Consider the following 12,165-nt stretch of genomic DNA (forward strand, 5'->3'; position numbering starts at 1 on the left):
CAGGTCCTGGCCAGACCGAGGGAAGGAGAACAGATCGTGGGCGGCCTCTAACACGCACTGTAACTACTTTTTAAATGTAAGTGCAATATATTGTGTTTGCAAAGATAAGTAAATAAGGTTAATGCACCATAGGAGCGCTTTTTGTTGTCTTGTTTCACTCAGTACCTGGTACCACCCAGTTGAAGAGCAGCACCTAGTGCATATGACAAGAGGAATACCCCTCACATATATTAAAATCTTCTGTCCTTCAGTAGCGCAGGATATAAATTTCTTTCACCTGGATTGAAATCTGTGCCCTGTTTTGGTGGTTACCTGGCTGGCAGGGCGTAGATTTCAATCACCACCGCTGCGCGCATCCGCCATTTTTGCCGCTTCCACCGATCTTGCCACTGAATCCCCACCATGTCCCATCGCAGCTCACTTACTCTGCCTGTCTCTATGACGGCAGAGCCCTGTGAGCCAGTCAGGAGCCGATTTCATTGGCTCCTGGCTGTGTCTATCAATGTAAGCAACTCCCATAGGCTTACACTTATAGACACGGTCCGTGGCCAATGAAAGCGGCTCCTGACCGTCTCACATGACTTAACGCTGGTACTTAAAGTAAACCTCCGGACTAAAGATCTACTCAGCAGAACTAAAAAGGCTTGGTGTTTCTTTAACAGTTTCACAGCATCAAAACTTTGTTTTTCTTACCAAAGCATCATTTTGAGCTGCATTTTTAGCTAAGCTCCACCCTGATGCTGTGCAGAGCATGATGGGATTTCCTATGTTGTTGTTCACGTTGCCTAGCAACTGGGAGAGGTGCTCAGGACACAGGACAGTTGGAACTGTGTCTCATGCTCCCTGTCACCTCCTTTCAACCAAAAAGATGGCTGCCATTATGAAATCAAACATTTGCCTGTTCTTTTAAAACAGTGTGGGTAAGAGATTATATTACCTATCTATTTTTTTTATTAACATAACTAATGTAACGTAATGACAGTATATTTGTTTAGGCTGGAGTTCCTCTTTAAGTGGTTAAGTTGGAAGGAGGTCTTAGACAACATAGGCCATCTATACTTTCCATGTTAACTGCTGGCCATTTCCTAGGGGTCGACAGCAATTAAATGATAGCATACAATTCCAGGCATACCATGTAGTCTAAATATTAACTTATCATGCCATGAAACACATTCCAATTGGTGTGTTTGCTGTTTTCACAACCTCTCTTCCTTATAGAGCCGTAGGTTTTCCAAAACATTTATTTTATGAATTGCCTTCATGAGGTAGCTTTCCATTCTTTTGCCGTAGAGCACTTGGGGTCAGGCTTTATTTTGTGCTCAACACGAAAGGCTTTCTTTGAAGCATTTATAATGTGATCTTTGTTTTACAATGCATTCAATACACAGAGATGTACTCCTCACTGGAAAACCAAGTGGAAAAAATCCAAAGTATGCTTGCGGTTCATGTATTTTTCAATAGTGAATATGCTGTTTTTCAGCCTGCAGTGATTAGAAGTAGTTTTAACACAGTCATAGGCCAAACGAAGCAAAGTGCAAATGGATATTTATTGCCATTACGTTAGCTATGCATTCTAGCACAGTAGATTCACTTACCTGTCCCTTCAGCCAGCCCCCTGTGCCAGCGCCGGTATTTAAACAATCCTTCGGTCCCCCGCCATGGCTCAGTTTCACTTTCGCCGACTAAGCCTATTGCCAGCCAAAACGCCTGTGCAGCCCCGGCCATGCACGTCCTCATTTGTAACTGGGTTTTCTCGTAATACGTCTGTGCAGGACGCTCCCAGCGACAGGAGTGTAAATGAGGATGCAAGCAGCCAGGGCTACGCAGGCACCAAAAAAGCGAAACTGAGCCATGGCGGGGGGCAGGAAGATAGAGTACTGGCGCAGGCACAAGGCGACTGCAGGGGGTTGGCCAAAGCCCCAAGTAAGTAAAACTTTTTTTTTAAGTCATTACAGGTTTCCTATAAAGAAAACCAGAAGTGAGAGGTAGGCCTTGTTCACATCTAAAATCGAAATCACAAACGCAAGCGTTTTGCAATTTTGTGCACAATTTTTTTAGCGCCTCCAGGCGCTCCACTGTGCGCTGTTTTTTTAAAAGCGTTTTTATAAGCTCTTTTTTAGAGTGATTTTTTAAATCACTCCCTGACACAAGTCAGGAAGTGAACTCTTTTACCCCGGGAAAGAAAAAATACAAAGTATTTATTCTTAAAAAAACGCCAATGCAATCGCTGCACAAAGCGATTTTGTGAGCGTTTTTCGTTTTTCCTATACCTTCCATTGAGGCAAAATCGCCTCAAAAATGGTACATGCAACGCTTTTCTGAGCGGATAGGAAACGAACCGCTCAGATGTGAACGCTCTTATAGGGAATCATTGCACAAGCGCCTTTAGGGTGATTGTTTAAACATCGCCTGTGCTTGAAAAAAAATGCAGATAACGCCCTTGATGTGAACAAGCCCGTACTGTGTGTGGAGGCTGCCATACTTATTTCCTTTTAAACAATATTAGTTGTCTGGCAATCCTGCTCATGTCTTTGGCTGCAGTAGGTTCTGAATCACGCACCTGAAACAAGCATGTGGCAAACCTCGTCAGAATCATTTGATCAGGGTCAATGGCTAAGGGCTCAAACCCACCAGCAGCCTTTTCTAAACGCTAGTGATTTGAAAAGCTCTTGCTAATGCAGTGCTATGAGTGATTTTTATAAAATCACATCGCTCCAGTGGGATCACCCCTTTAGCATTACATTAGCAAGAGCTTTTCAAATCACAAGTGCTTAGAAATGTCTTAGTAACGTACTGCTATTGGGTGCCAGACCTTAAAGTATTAGAGACAGAGGATCTACAGCACAGCCAGGCACCTGATGTTGTTTAAAAGGAAATAAAAATGGCAGCCTCCATATACCTATTCTTTAGGTTCCCTTTGGGGGTGCTCAGTGTCATGAGCAATCAGCAGAGTTCAGCTTCAGTATTCACAAACACAAATTCAGTGTGCAGAGTTCCCTTCCTTTTGTCCTTTCTGGGAAGCTGACAGCTACTGTTGACCTTATGCAAATTGAAGGAATGAGCATTTTAAAGTGTACCTGAGATGTAAGAATATAAAAGTTTTTTATACATACCTGCGGCTTCCTCCAGCCCCTCCACACCAATCGCTCACATGTCGCCGTCCTCTGCCTCCTTGTTTGCCTGGTAGAAGCACTGTTAGGCCTGGTGCACACCAAAAACCGCTAGCAGATCCACAAAATGCTAGCAGATTTTGAAACGCTTTTTCTTATTTTTCTGTAGCGTTTCAGCTAGCGCTTTGCGGTTTTGTGTAGCGGTTTTGGTATAGTAGATTTCATGTATTGTTACAGTAAAGCTGTGACTGAACAGCTACTGTAACAAAAAACGCCTGGCAAACCGCTCTGAAGTGCCGTTTTTCAGAGCGGTTTGCGTTTTTCCTATACTTAACATTGAGGCAGAAACGCATCCGCAATCCAAAATCTGCAGCAGCCCGGGAGTATGCGTTTCTGCAAAACGCCTTCCGCTATGGTGTGCACCAGCCCATTGAAATACATTACCCTAGCAGATCCGCACCCGCAAGCAGATCGCAAACCGCAGCCGAACCGCTCTGGTGTGCACTAGGCCTAAGTTTGGCCAGTCAGAGTTTGCACCCACCCGGCCAGGAATGTGCAGTATGCCCCAACCGGCCAAGCTAACAGAGCTTCTACTGTGCAAACGAGGAGGCGGAGGATGGCGGCGTGTGGTGCGGAGGGGGCTGGAGGAGGCCGCAGGTATGTATAAAACTTTTATATTCTTACATCTTAGGTACACTTTAAGGTTCTCTGGACATTCACATAGTTGAACTATGTCAGGCCTGGAACTCACTACAAAAAGCTATCACTAATCGCAATCACTAGCATTTTGTATGAGCAGTTTGTAGGCAATTTCATGAGCGTTTTAGGGAGCGATTTTAAAAAGTGTAATCAATTTGCCAGCGGTTGTGTAGCGATTAGCGTTTTAAAGTCTGATTGGTCCTTTCAATTAATTTTAATTTTGTTACTGTGTACAGTAACTTTAAAACGCTAGCAAAATTGCTCCGTGCAGGTTTTGATGAGCGATTACGCCAGCGATTATATACTTTAGATTGAAGCGCAAACGCTAACAAAATTCTGCATGTCCTGCATTTGCGATTTTGCTAATCGCAATCACTTCTGTGGAATTTGCACCATCCATTTACATTGACAGAGCATTTAGGGAAATCACTAGCGATTTATCACGCTCCCTAAACGCAAAAAAAAAATCGCTCTAGTGGGGTCCAGCCCTCACAGAGAGTGCTGTTATGAACACGAGGAAGATCTTGTAGTGCTGCAAGGCCTAGTGCACACCAGAGCGGTTCGGCGACGGATTCAGATCCGATTGCGGGTGCGGATCCGCTAGGGTAATGTATTTCAATGGGGTGGTGCACACCAGAGCGGGAGGCGCTTTGCAGAAACGCATACTCCCGGGCTGCTGCAGATTTTGGATTGCGGAGGCGTTTCTGCCTCATTGTAAAGTATAGGAAAAACACAAACCGCTCTGAAAAATGCTACATCAGAGCGGTTTGCCAGGTGTTTTTGTTACAGAAGCTGTTCAGTAACAGCTTTACTGTAACAATATCTGTAATCTGCTGTACCAAAAACCGCAGCACAAAACCGCAAAACGCTAGCAAAACGCTTAAAAGAAAAAACGCAGCTAAAAACGCTAACGTTTTGCGGATCTGCTTGCGGTTTTTGGTGTGCAACGGGCCCAAGTGTGTGTTTGCTAGCCTGGTGTTGTAAATTAAGTACTTGAAGGGACTTTGTTATCAACTTGTTGCCGTTGAATTGAACAACGGGACACTTTAAGCAACGGCTCCCCGCTTACTATAAAGCAGTACACTATACAATTAGATTGGTCGAACTGATGTGTGTCTGGTATGGTGGTTGATAGCGAGGGGTGACTGCTAGGAGCATTCCTATGTTCAGTCCAGCATATTGTTTTTATGGGTTTGGTGATTTTAAGGGGAAATTGCCCCATGACCATGTTGATCTAAATAAAGTTTTGTATTTTCATACTCTGAGTGGCAGTTTGAATTGAAATTTTTGGATATGTATTGTGTACAACCCAGCCTTCCCCCCCCCCCCCCCCCTTGTTATGGGGGTATGAGTAGGAGGTTAATTTCTTTGAGCTTAAAGGGAATATGAAGTGAAAATAAACTTATGATATAAATAATGAATTGTATGTGTAGTTCAGCTACACATACAATTCAAAAAATAGAACATTAATAGCTAAGGAAAGGGTATAATATAGTTGTTTCCAGTACAAGAAGAGTTAAAAAAAACTTCAGTTATCTATGCAAAAGAGCCGCTCTGAGCTCTCCAACCCAACTTGGGTCTGAGACGTTCCTATTTTGTGAAGCACTTAGGCCCCATTCACACTAGAGCGTTTTGCCGGCGATTTCGTAAAAAAAACGCTCAATCGCTAGAGCTTTTGAAAGCGCTAGTGCAATAAAACCCTACTAGCGGACCCGCGGCGTAGCATACGCCGCATAAGAGGGTAGCGGGCAGGAATGGGGTATTGGGAACAGCGGCGGGGAGCGGGGTCCAAGCAAGAAGAAGAAGTAGCGCCCTGCCCCCGGGGCCGGTCCTACACTTGCCGCCGAGCTGGAGGTGGTAGCGGGCAGGAAGGGGGTATTTGGCACAGCGGCGGGGAGGGGGGGGGTCGGACCCCTCCTCACCTGGGTCCCCCATGTGCGCTCCCCCTCTAGCTTAAGTTCAGCAGCCGCTGCCGCTATTAGAAAGAGGCAGCGAGCGGGGATTACTCACCTCTTCCGCGTTCCAGCGTGCGTTCCACTGTCGTCACTTTCTGCAATGCCGCCCACTGTATTGTAAGTGGACGGCATTGCAGGAAGAGACGACAGTGGAACACACACTGGAACGCGGAAGAGGTGAGTCATCCTCGCCCGCTGCCTCTTACTAATAGCGGCAGCTGCTGCTGAACTTAAGCTAGAGGGGGAGCGCACATGGGGGACCCAGGTGAGGGAGGAGGAGTCCGACCCCCCTCCCCGCCGTGGTGCCCAATACCCCCTTCCTGCCCGCTACCACCTCCAGCTCGGCGGCAAGTGTAGGACCGGCCCTGGGGACAGGGTGCTACTTCTTCTTCTTGCTTGGACTGGCCCCTTCTTCTTGCTTGGGCGATCACCCAAAATCGCAAAACACAAACGCGTAGCCTGCACCATTGTCAGACGATTGCGTTTCAGTGCTATAGAAGCGCTAAATGCGATCGCGGAGAAATCGCTGCACTGATTTTTCCATGTGAAATCGCGGAAAAATCACTCCCGCAAAACGCTAGCAAAAGTTGCCGGCGTTTTGCGCTTCTAAGTGTGAATGGGGCCTTACACATCAAAGAAACACTGGAAAAACAACTTCAGATGTGGTTTTACTGCAAAGGAGTTCAAAGAGTCATAGCTCTGCTCTGTTTCATAGTTTAAAATAGTGTTTGCAACTGCAAATATGACAGAATGATGCAATGTTAAATATGATAAAAAAAAACAAAAAAACAATACAAATAAAAAAAAAAAATGAGACCTTTTTGGCTACTAACGTTCCATTAATTATATGTACTAGGCCTCATTCACAGTAGGACATTCCAGAGCTGCGTTATAAAGTCTTATAGCGCAGCTTACCGCACTGCAATGCTAATCCTATGGGACGGTCACAGTGTGACATAAGCATCGCTTTGTAACATGTAGCATTATGGTAACGCACTGCGTTACCTCTAAATGCACATGTTACCAGGTACAGGAAAGCATACTTTTCATTGCCTGTATGCTTTACTGTACCTACAGTATGCGACGGTAACGTTAATGTGCGTTACCACCTTTTTTTTGTGTTGCGTTGTAATGCTGCGTTGTGACTTTACCGTCGCATTACAACGCAATGTCCCACTGTGAATAAGGCCCTACACATATATGAGCCTAAACAGTAAGCTTAAAGGAGTCATCAGGGAAACATGAATAAGTGTGAATGGGGCCTAACTTCAAACGCCCTAAACAACATAGAAAATGTTATGCTAATGTTATGCACATTCATGCAACTTAAAGGGATACAGAGGCGAGAGGGATATGGAGGCTGTCATATTTATTTCCTTGTAAACAATGTCAGTTCCCTGGCAACCCAGTTGATCTTCTGGCATCAGTAGTGTCTGGGTCAAAACCCTGGAACAAGCATATGACTAATCCAGTAAAACCTGAGTCAGCTGAGTCAGAGTACCTGATCTGCTGCATGGTTGTTCAGGGTCTAAGACTTAAGGGCCCGTTTCCACTAGCGTAAAGGATACGAGGCGATCGCCGCATCGGCTCGCATGCCCCCGCAGGTACTTCCGGTTGCCATCCGCACAACCAGATTCAGCTTCCCATCGGCGGCTATGGTGACATGGATGCATGCTGCGGAAAACTGCAGCATGCTATCCATAATTTCCCCCGCATTACGCCAGATCGCAAAGGTAAATTTGCGTGAATCGAAACCACTCCATTGACGTGAATTGGTTGCAGTTTCCTCACGTTGTGATGCGGAGCGGTTTCCGCTTAGCAATGCGTCTAGTGGAAACAGGTCCTAAAAGGATTAGAGACAGAGGATCAGTGGGACTGCCAGGTAACTGGTATTGTTTAAAAGAAAATAAATATGGCAGCCTCCATATACCTCTCACCTCGGTATCCCTTTAAAACTGGACCAACCAAATGTTGCAGCAACATTAGATATGCCAGTTTTCAAGCTGCATAAATTTGCATGTAAATAGCATAATTGCAAGGCTATGGAGTGGGTACAAAAATCATGCGGCGACTCAGTTTATGAAACCTCCGACTCCAGGTACGCATATTGCTCGGACTCCACAGTCCTGGCAAGGTTATGGAGTGGGTACAAAAATCAAACTCCAACTCTGAAGTTTATGAAACTACCGACTCTGACAGAATCCCAAAATTTGCTCTAAATCCCGGTGCACACCAAAACCCGCTAGCAGATCCGCAAAATGCTAGCAGATTTTGAAACGCTTATTCTTATTTTTCTGTAGCGTTTCAGCTAGCATTTTGCAGGTTTGTGAAGCGTTTTTGGTGTAGTAGATTTCATATATTGTTACAGTAAAGCTGTTACTGAACAGCTTCTGTAACAAAAACGCCTGCAAAAAAGCTCTGATCTGCCGTTTTTCAGAGCGGTTTGCCTTTTTCCTTTCCTTTACATTGGAGGCAGAAACGCCGACACAATCGAAAATCTGCAGCAGCCCGGGAGTATGCGTTTCTGCAAAACGCCTCCCGCTCTGGTGTACACCAGCTTAATTGAAATACATTACCCAAGCGTTTCCACATCCGCAAGCGGATCGAAAAACGCTGCCGAACCGCCCTGGTGTGCACTAGGCCTGACTCAGACTCCTCGACTCAGCCCTGTCAAGAGCTCTACTTGATTTACTGAAAATAGTGTGGGCCATTAGGACACATCCATGTAATTAAGGCACTGGGAAATTGTGGCTCAGGGCACCATGACAACAGGGCGTCCCATGACATGTCTCCATGACAATAGGGCATCACATGACATGACGTCAGGATGAGCCAGCATATGTACTGCATGCAATGTGTTAACAGCGACACGTACTTTTCATTGACTGTATGCCGCGCAACACACGCATAACATGCAGAGCTGCTTTCCTTTTCCTTTGCGTTCCTGCTCTTATAGGGAAAACAATGCAACGCCCACTGTGAACCCAGCCTTTCTGACAGCCCCCTGCCCTGCCGGTCCTCAACAATCCTCTGTTCCCCCAGTGCGGCACAGTTTTGTTTTGTTGAGTTGGCTGTGCCCGCGCACGTCCTTTTTCACCCTCCACTGCGCCAGCGCAGGACACTCCCTGCGCCGGGAGCGCAAACGAGGATTCAGTGGGCGTCGACTTATACGTCGGCCAAACAAACTGCTCCGCAGCGGGGGAACAGAGGATCGTTGAGGACCAGCGCAGGACAGGATGGCAGAAACCCTAGGTAAGTGAAACTTTTTTTTTTTAAAACATCTTTTGGCCAGCTTCATGAATAAATGAAAATTTTCTTTACTTTGGCATAAAATGTTGGTTTGGACAGTCATTTCTAATCAACTGAGAGAAGCTAAAAAATGACTATTTATGAATCACTAATATGATCAATCACGTTGAGAGCGTGCAATTTTATGGTGTGTACTGAGCTGCTGTCCATAGAATAGATCAGCTGTTCCTGTGTGACGAATCAGCTGCTACCCAATTTGACAGTAGACTATTCTATGGGGAAAATACAGAGCGGCTGTTGGTAAACATACTGATATGTAAAGGTGGCCACTAACGATACAATTTGCCAAACAATTATTCATATGAACGATCGGAAATTATAATTTGGGATTACTTACGGTCTGATCATATTGAGGAAAGTGATCCGATTTTCAGATTGATCCCGTCAATCTGACTGGATTGGTTAGGATAATTTTGTCCATTAGGTCTGTTAGTAATCATTTATGATCGTTCATACGAATAAACATTCGTAACCGATCGTTCGGCAAATTGTCTCATTAGTGGCCACCTAAGTACCGACTGTTCTGATCAAATCATTGAATGACAGAATCATGATAACCCATGCAGCGTGCACCTGATCTGTGCACAGCTGATCTGTGGACTGACCTGCCTCTTAAGGTCCGTACACACGTCGGACTGGAGGCAACGACGGGTCCATCGTCACCTCCCGCTGGGTGGGCGTTCCAACGACAGTCCGGCGTGTGTACGCACTGTCGGCGGACTGATACGGCTGTTTCTGAGCGATCCGGATCGCTGGGCATACACGGTCAGATAATTCTTATCAATCGAGCCGCTGATGGCTCGATTGATAAGATCCAACCTGTCTGATACCCCGCAGGATCGATACTGCATTCGATACCGACGGGGAGAAAAATGGGAAGAAACGAGCGGCTGATTAGCAGCGCCCACGGAGACAAGCGGGAATCGACCCGCGCGGTGACGCGCCGGCATCGAGCCGCTGGCTTGATACCGGCGCAAAAACTAACAGTGTATGTCCAGCATTAGGCCCAGTGCACACCAAAACCGCTAGCAGATCCTCAAAACGCTAGCGGTTTTTGGAGCAGATTTTCTAAACATGCCTAGCATTTTTGGGAGCGTTTTTTATTGTTACAGTAAAGCTGTTACTGAACAGTTTCTGTAACAAAAACACCTGGAAAACTGCTCTGATTTTTCTGCGTTTTCCAGAGCTGTTTGCGTTTTCTCTATACTTTACATTGAGACAGAAACGCTTCTGCAAACCGCAAACGTGCTGCAGGAGCCATGTTTGAGGTTTGCTAAAAACCTCAAACTGCTGGTGTGCACCATCCCATTGAGATACATTAGCCAAGCATTTTCACAGGCATATGCGGTTGACGGATTGCTGCTAAAATCGCTCGGTGTGCACTGGGCCTCACTCAGGATGAGGGAGAGGATTACTTCCCAGTCAAATGGGAACTACACATACCAAACAAAACAGGAATCCTGATAAATACATATCTTAGCACTGAGTACCATATACAGTACATAAAACAAAAAATGGATAGAAGTAATGCAAGCTGTATAGAGAGGACACACACTGCTTATCTTGAAAGTGTTCCCAGCTCCAGACTTACAACAATGGGTGGGGCTTCGTTCACTTCCTAGAAACAGTGGCAGCAATAGCGAAAGGAAAGCGTTTCAAATGATTTCTGAAACAAATAAAAAAAATACGATCCGAGCAGTTTCAATACATTACATTTCACAGAGGATATTATAGTCTATCACGTCCGGGTTCAGCAGTGTTTCCCTGCCCTGCTTCCCCCTTTGTCTCACAGCAGTGATGAAACTCCTACGTTTCCTCACAGCATCTGTGCTTACTTGCAATACTTTCTTCTTTTGTTTGAGATGTATAGGAAAATATTCGATGTATGTGATATTAATGCTTACCTCTGTAGGATGATGGGATACAGATGTAACTCCTGCTGCTTCTTCTGCCTGAACTTGCCTTCAAAATCTTCTGTATACAGACGTTTCAAAAGTGCAACACCCACCCCAGCCTTGTGATCAGTTGGTAAAAGCTGCAAATAGGAAGAAGTAGCCAGCTTGTGTTAAAGTTGTAGGTCTAGTTTTTCTGCCTCCACAGTCATCACAGCTCTATATTTTCATTTCAAACAACTGCAGAGCTCACAGGGATAGTCCCTCTTTTGGAACCCAGCACCCCCCTCCCTTCCCTCTTTTTTCCTCATTGTCCCTGTTTCAAAAGATTAAAGATCTATATAAATATATGTATTTTTCTACTGAACCATATTTAATTGACTAATTTTATTCACATCATTTAAATTAACATATTTCTTACTTTCAAATGTTAATATGAAGTCGTGATGATAAAAGTACCAGCCAGTGTTGCCAACTCATCCCTTTAATTACTGACACATATGAATTATACAGGTTTTGGGGCTAGGTAGATGCAGTTAACCACTTGAGGACCTAGGGCTTTCTACCCCTTAAAGAGAACCCGAGGTGTGTTTAAAGAATGTTATCTGCATACAGAGGCTGGATCTGCCTATACAGCCCAGCCTCTGTTGCTATCCCAAACCCCACTAAGTTCCCCCTGCACTCTGCAATCCCTCATAAATCACAGCCATGCTGTGAGGCTGTGTTTACATTTGTAGTGTCAGTCTCAGCTGCTCCCCCGCCTCCTGCATAGCTCCGGTCCCTGCCCCCGTCCCTTCCCTCCAATCAGCAGGGAGGGGAGGGATGCAGGCGGGGACTGGAGTTCTGCAGGAGGCGGGGAGAGCAGCAGACTGACACTATAGAGATAAACACAGCCAGCTCTGACAAGCTGATTGTCAGCAGCGTGGCTGTGATTTATGAGGGATTGCAGAGTGCAGGGGGACCTTAGGGGGGTTTGGGATAGCAACAGAGGCTGGGCTGTATAGGCAGATCCAGCCTCTGTATGCAGATAATATTCTTCAAACCCACCTCGGGTTCTCTTTAAGGACCGGCCACTTTTTTTCCATTCAGACCACTGCAGCTTTCACGGTTTATTGCTCGCTCATACAACCTACCACCTAAATGAATTTTGGCTCCTTTTCTTGTCACTAATAAAGCTTTCTTTTGATGCTATTTGATTGC

The 12,165-nt window shown here is 45.5% G+C and overlaps 1 protein-coding gene across 1 annotated transcript in view; it reads right to left on the reverse strand.

Annotated features, from left to right (window-relative positions):
• Positions 1–11,135, reverse strand: part of TPRG1 (tumor protein p63 regulated 1) — a 104,481-nt gene extending 93,346 nt beyond the window's left edge. The window contains exon 1 of the mRNA XM_068281213.1: positions 10,978–11,135. The gene's annotated coding sequence lies outside the window, so the exon portion shown is untranslated. The remainder of the gene's footprint in view (positions 1–10,977) is intronic.
• Positions 11,136–12,165: the final 1,030 nt, after the last annotated feature.

Source organism: Hyperolius riggenbachi, chromosome 4, assembly GCF_040937935.1.
Source record: "Hyperolius riggenbachi isolate aHypRig1 chromosome 4, aHypRig1.pri, whole genome shotgun sequence".
Classification (NCBI taxonomy): domain Eukaryota; kingdom Metazoa; phylum Chordata; class Amphibia; order Anura; family Hyperoliidae; genus Hyperolius; species Hyperolius riggenbachi.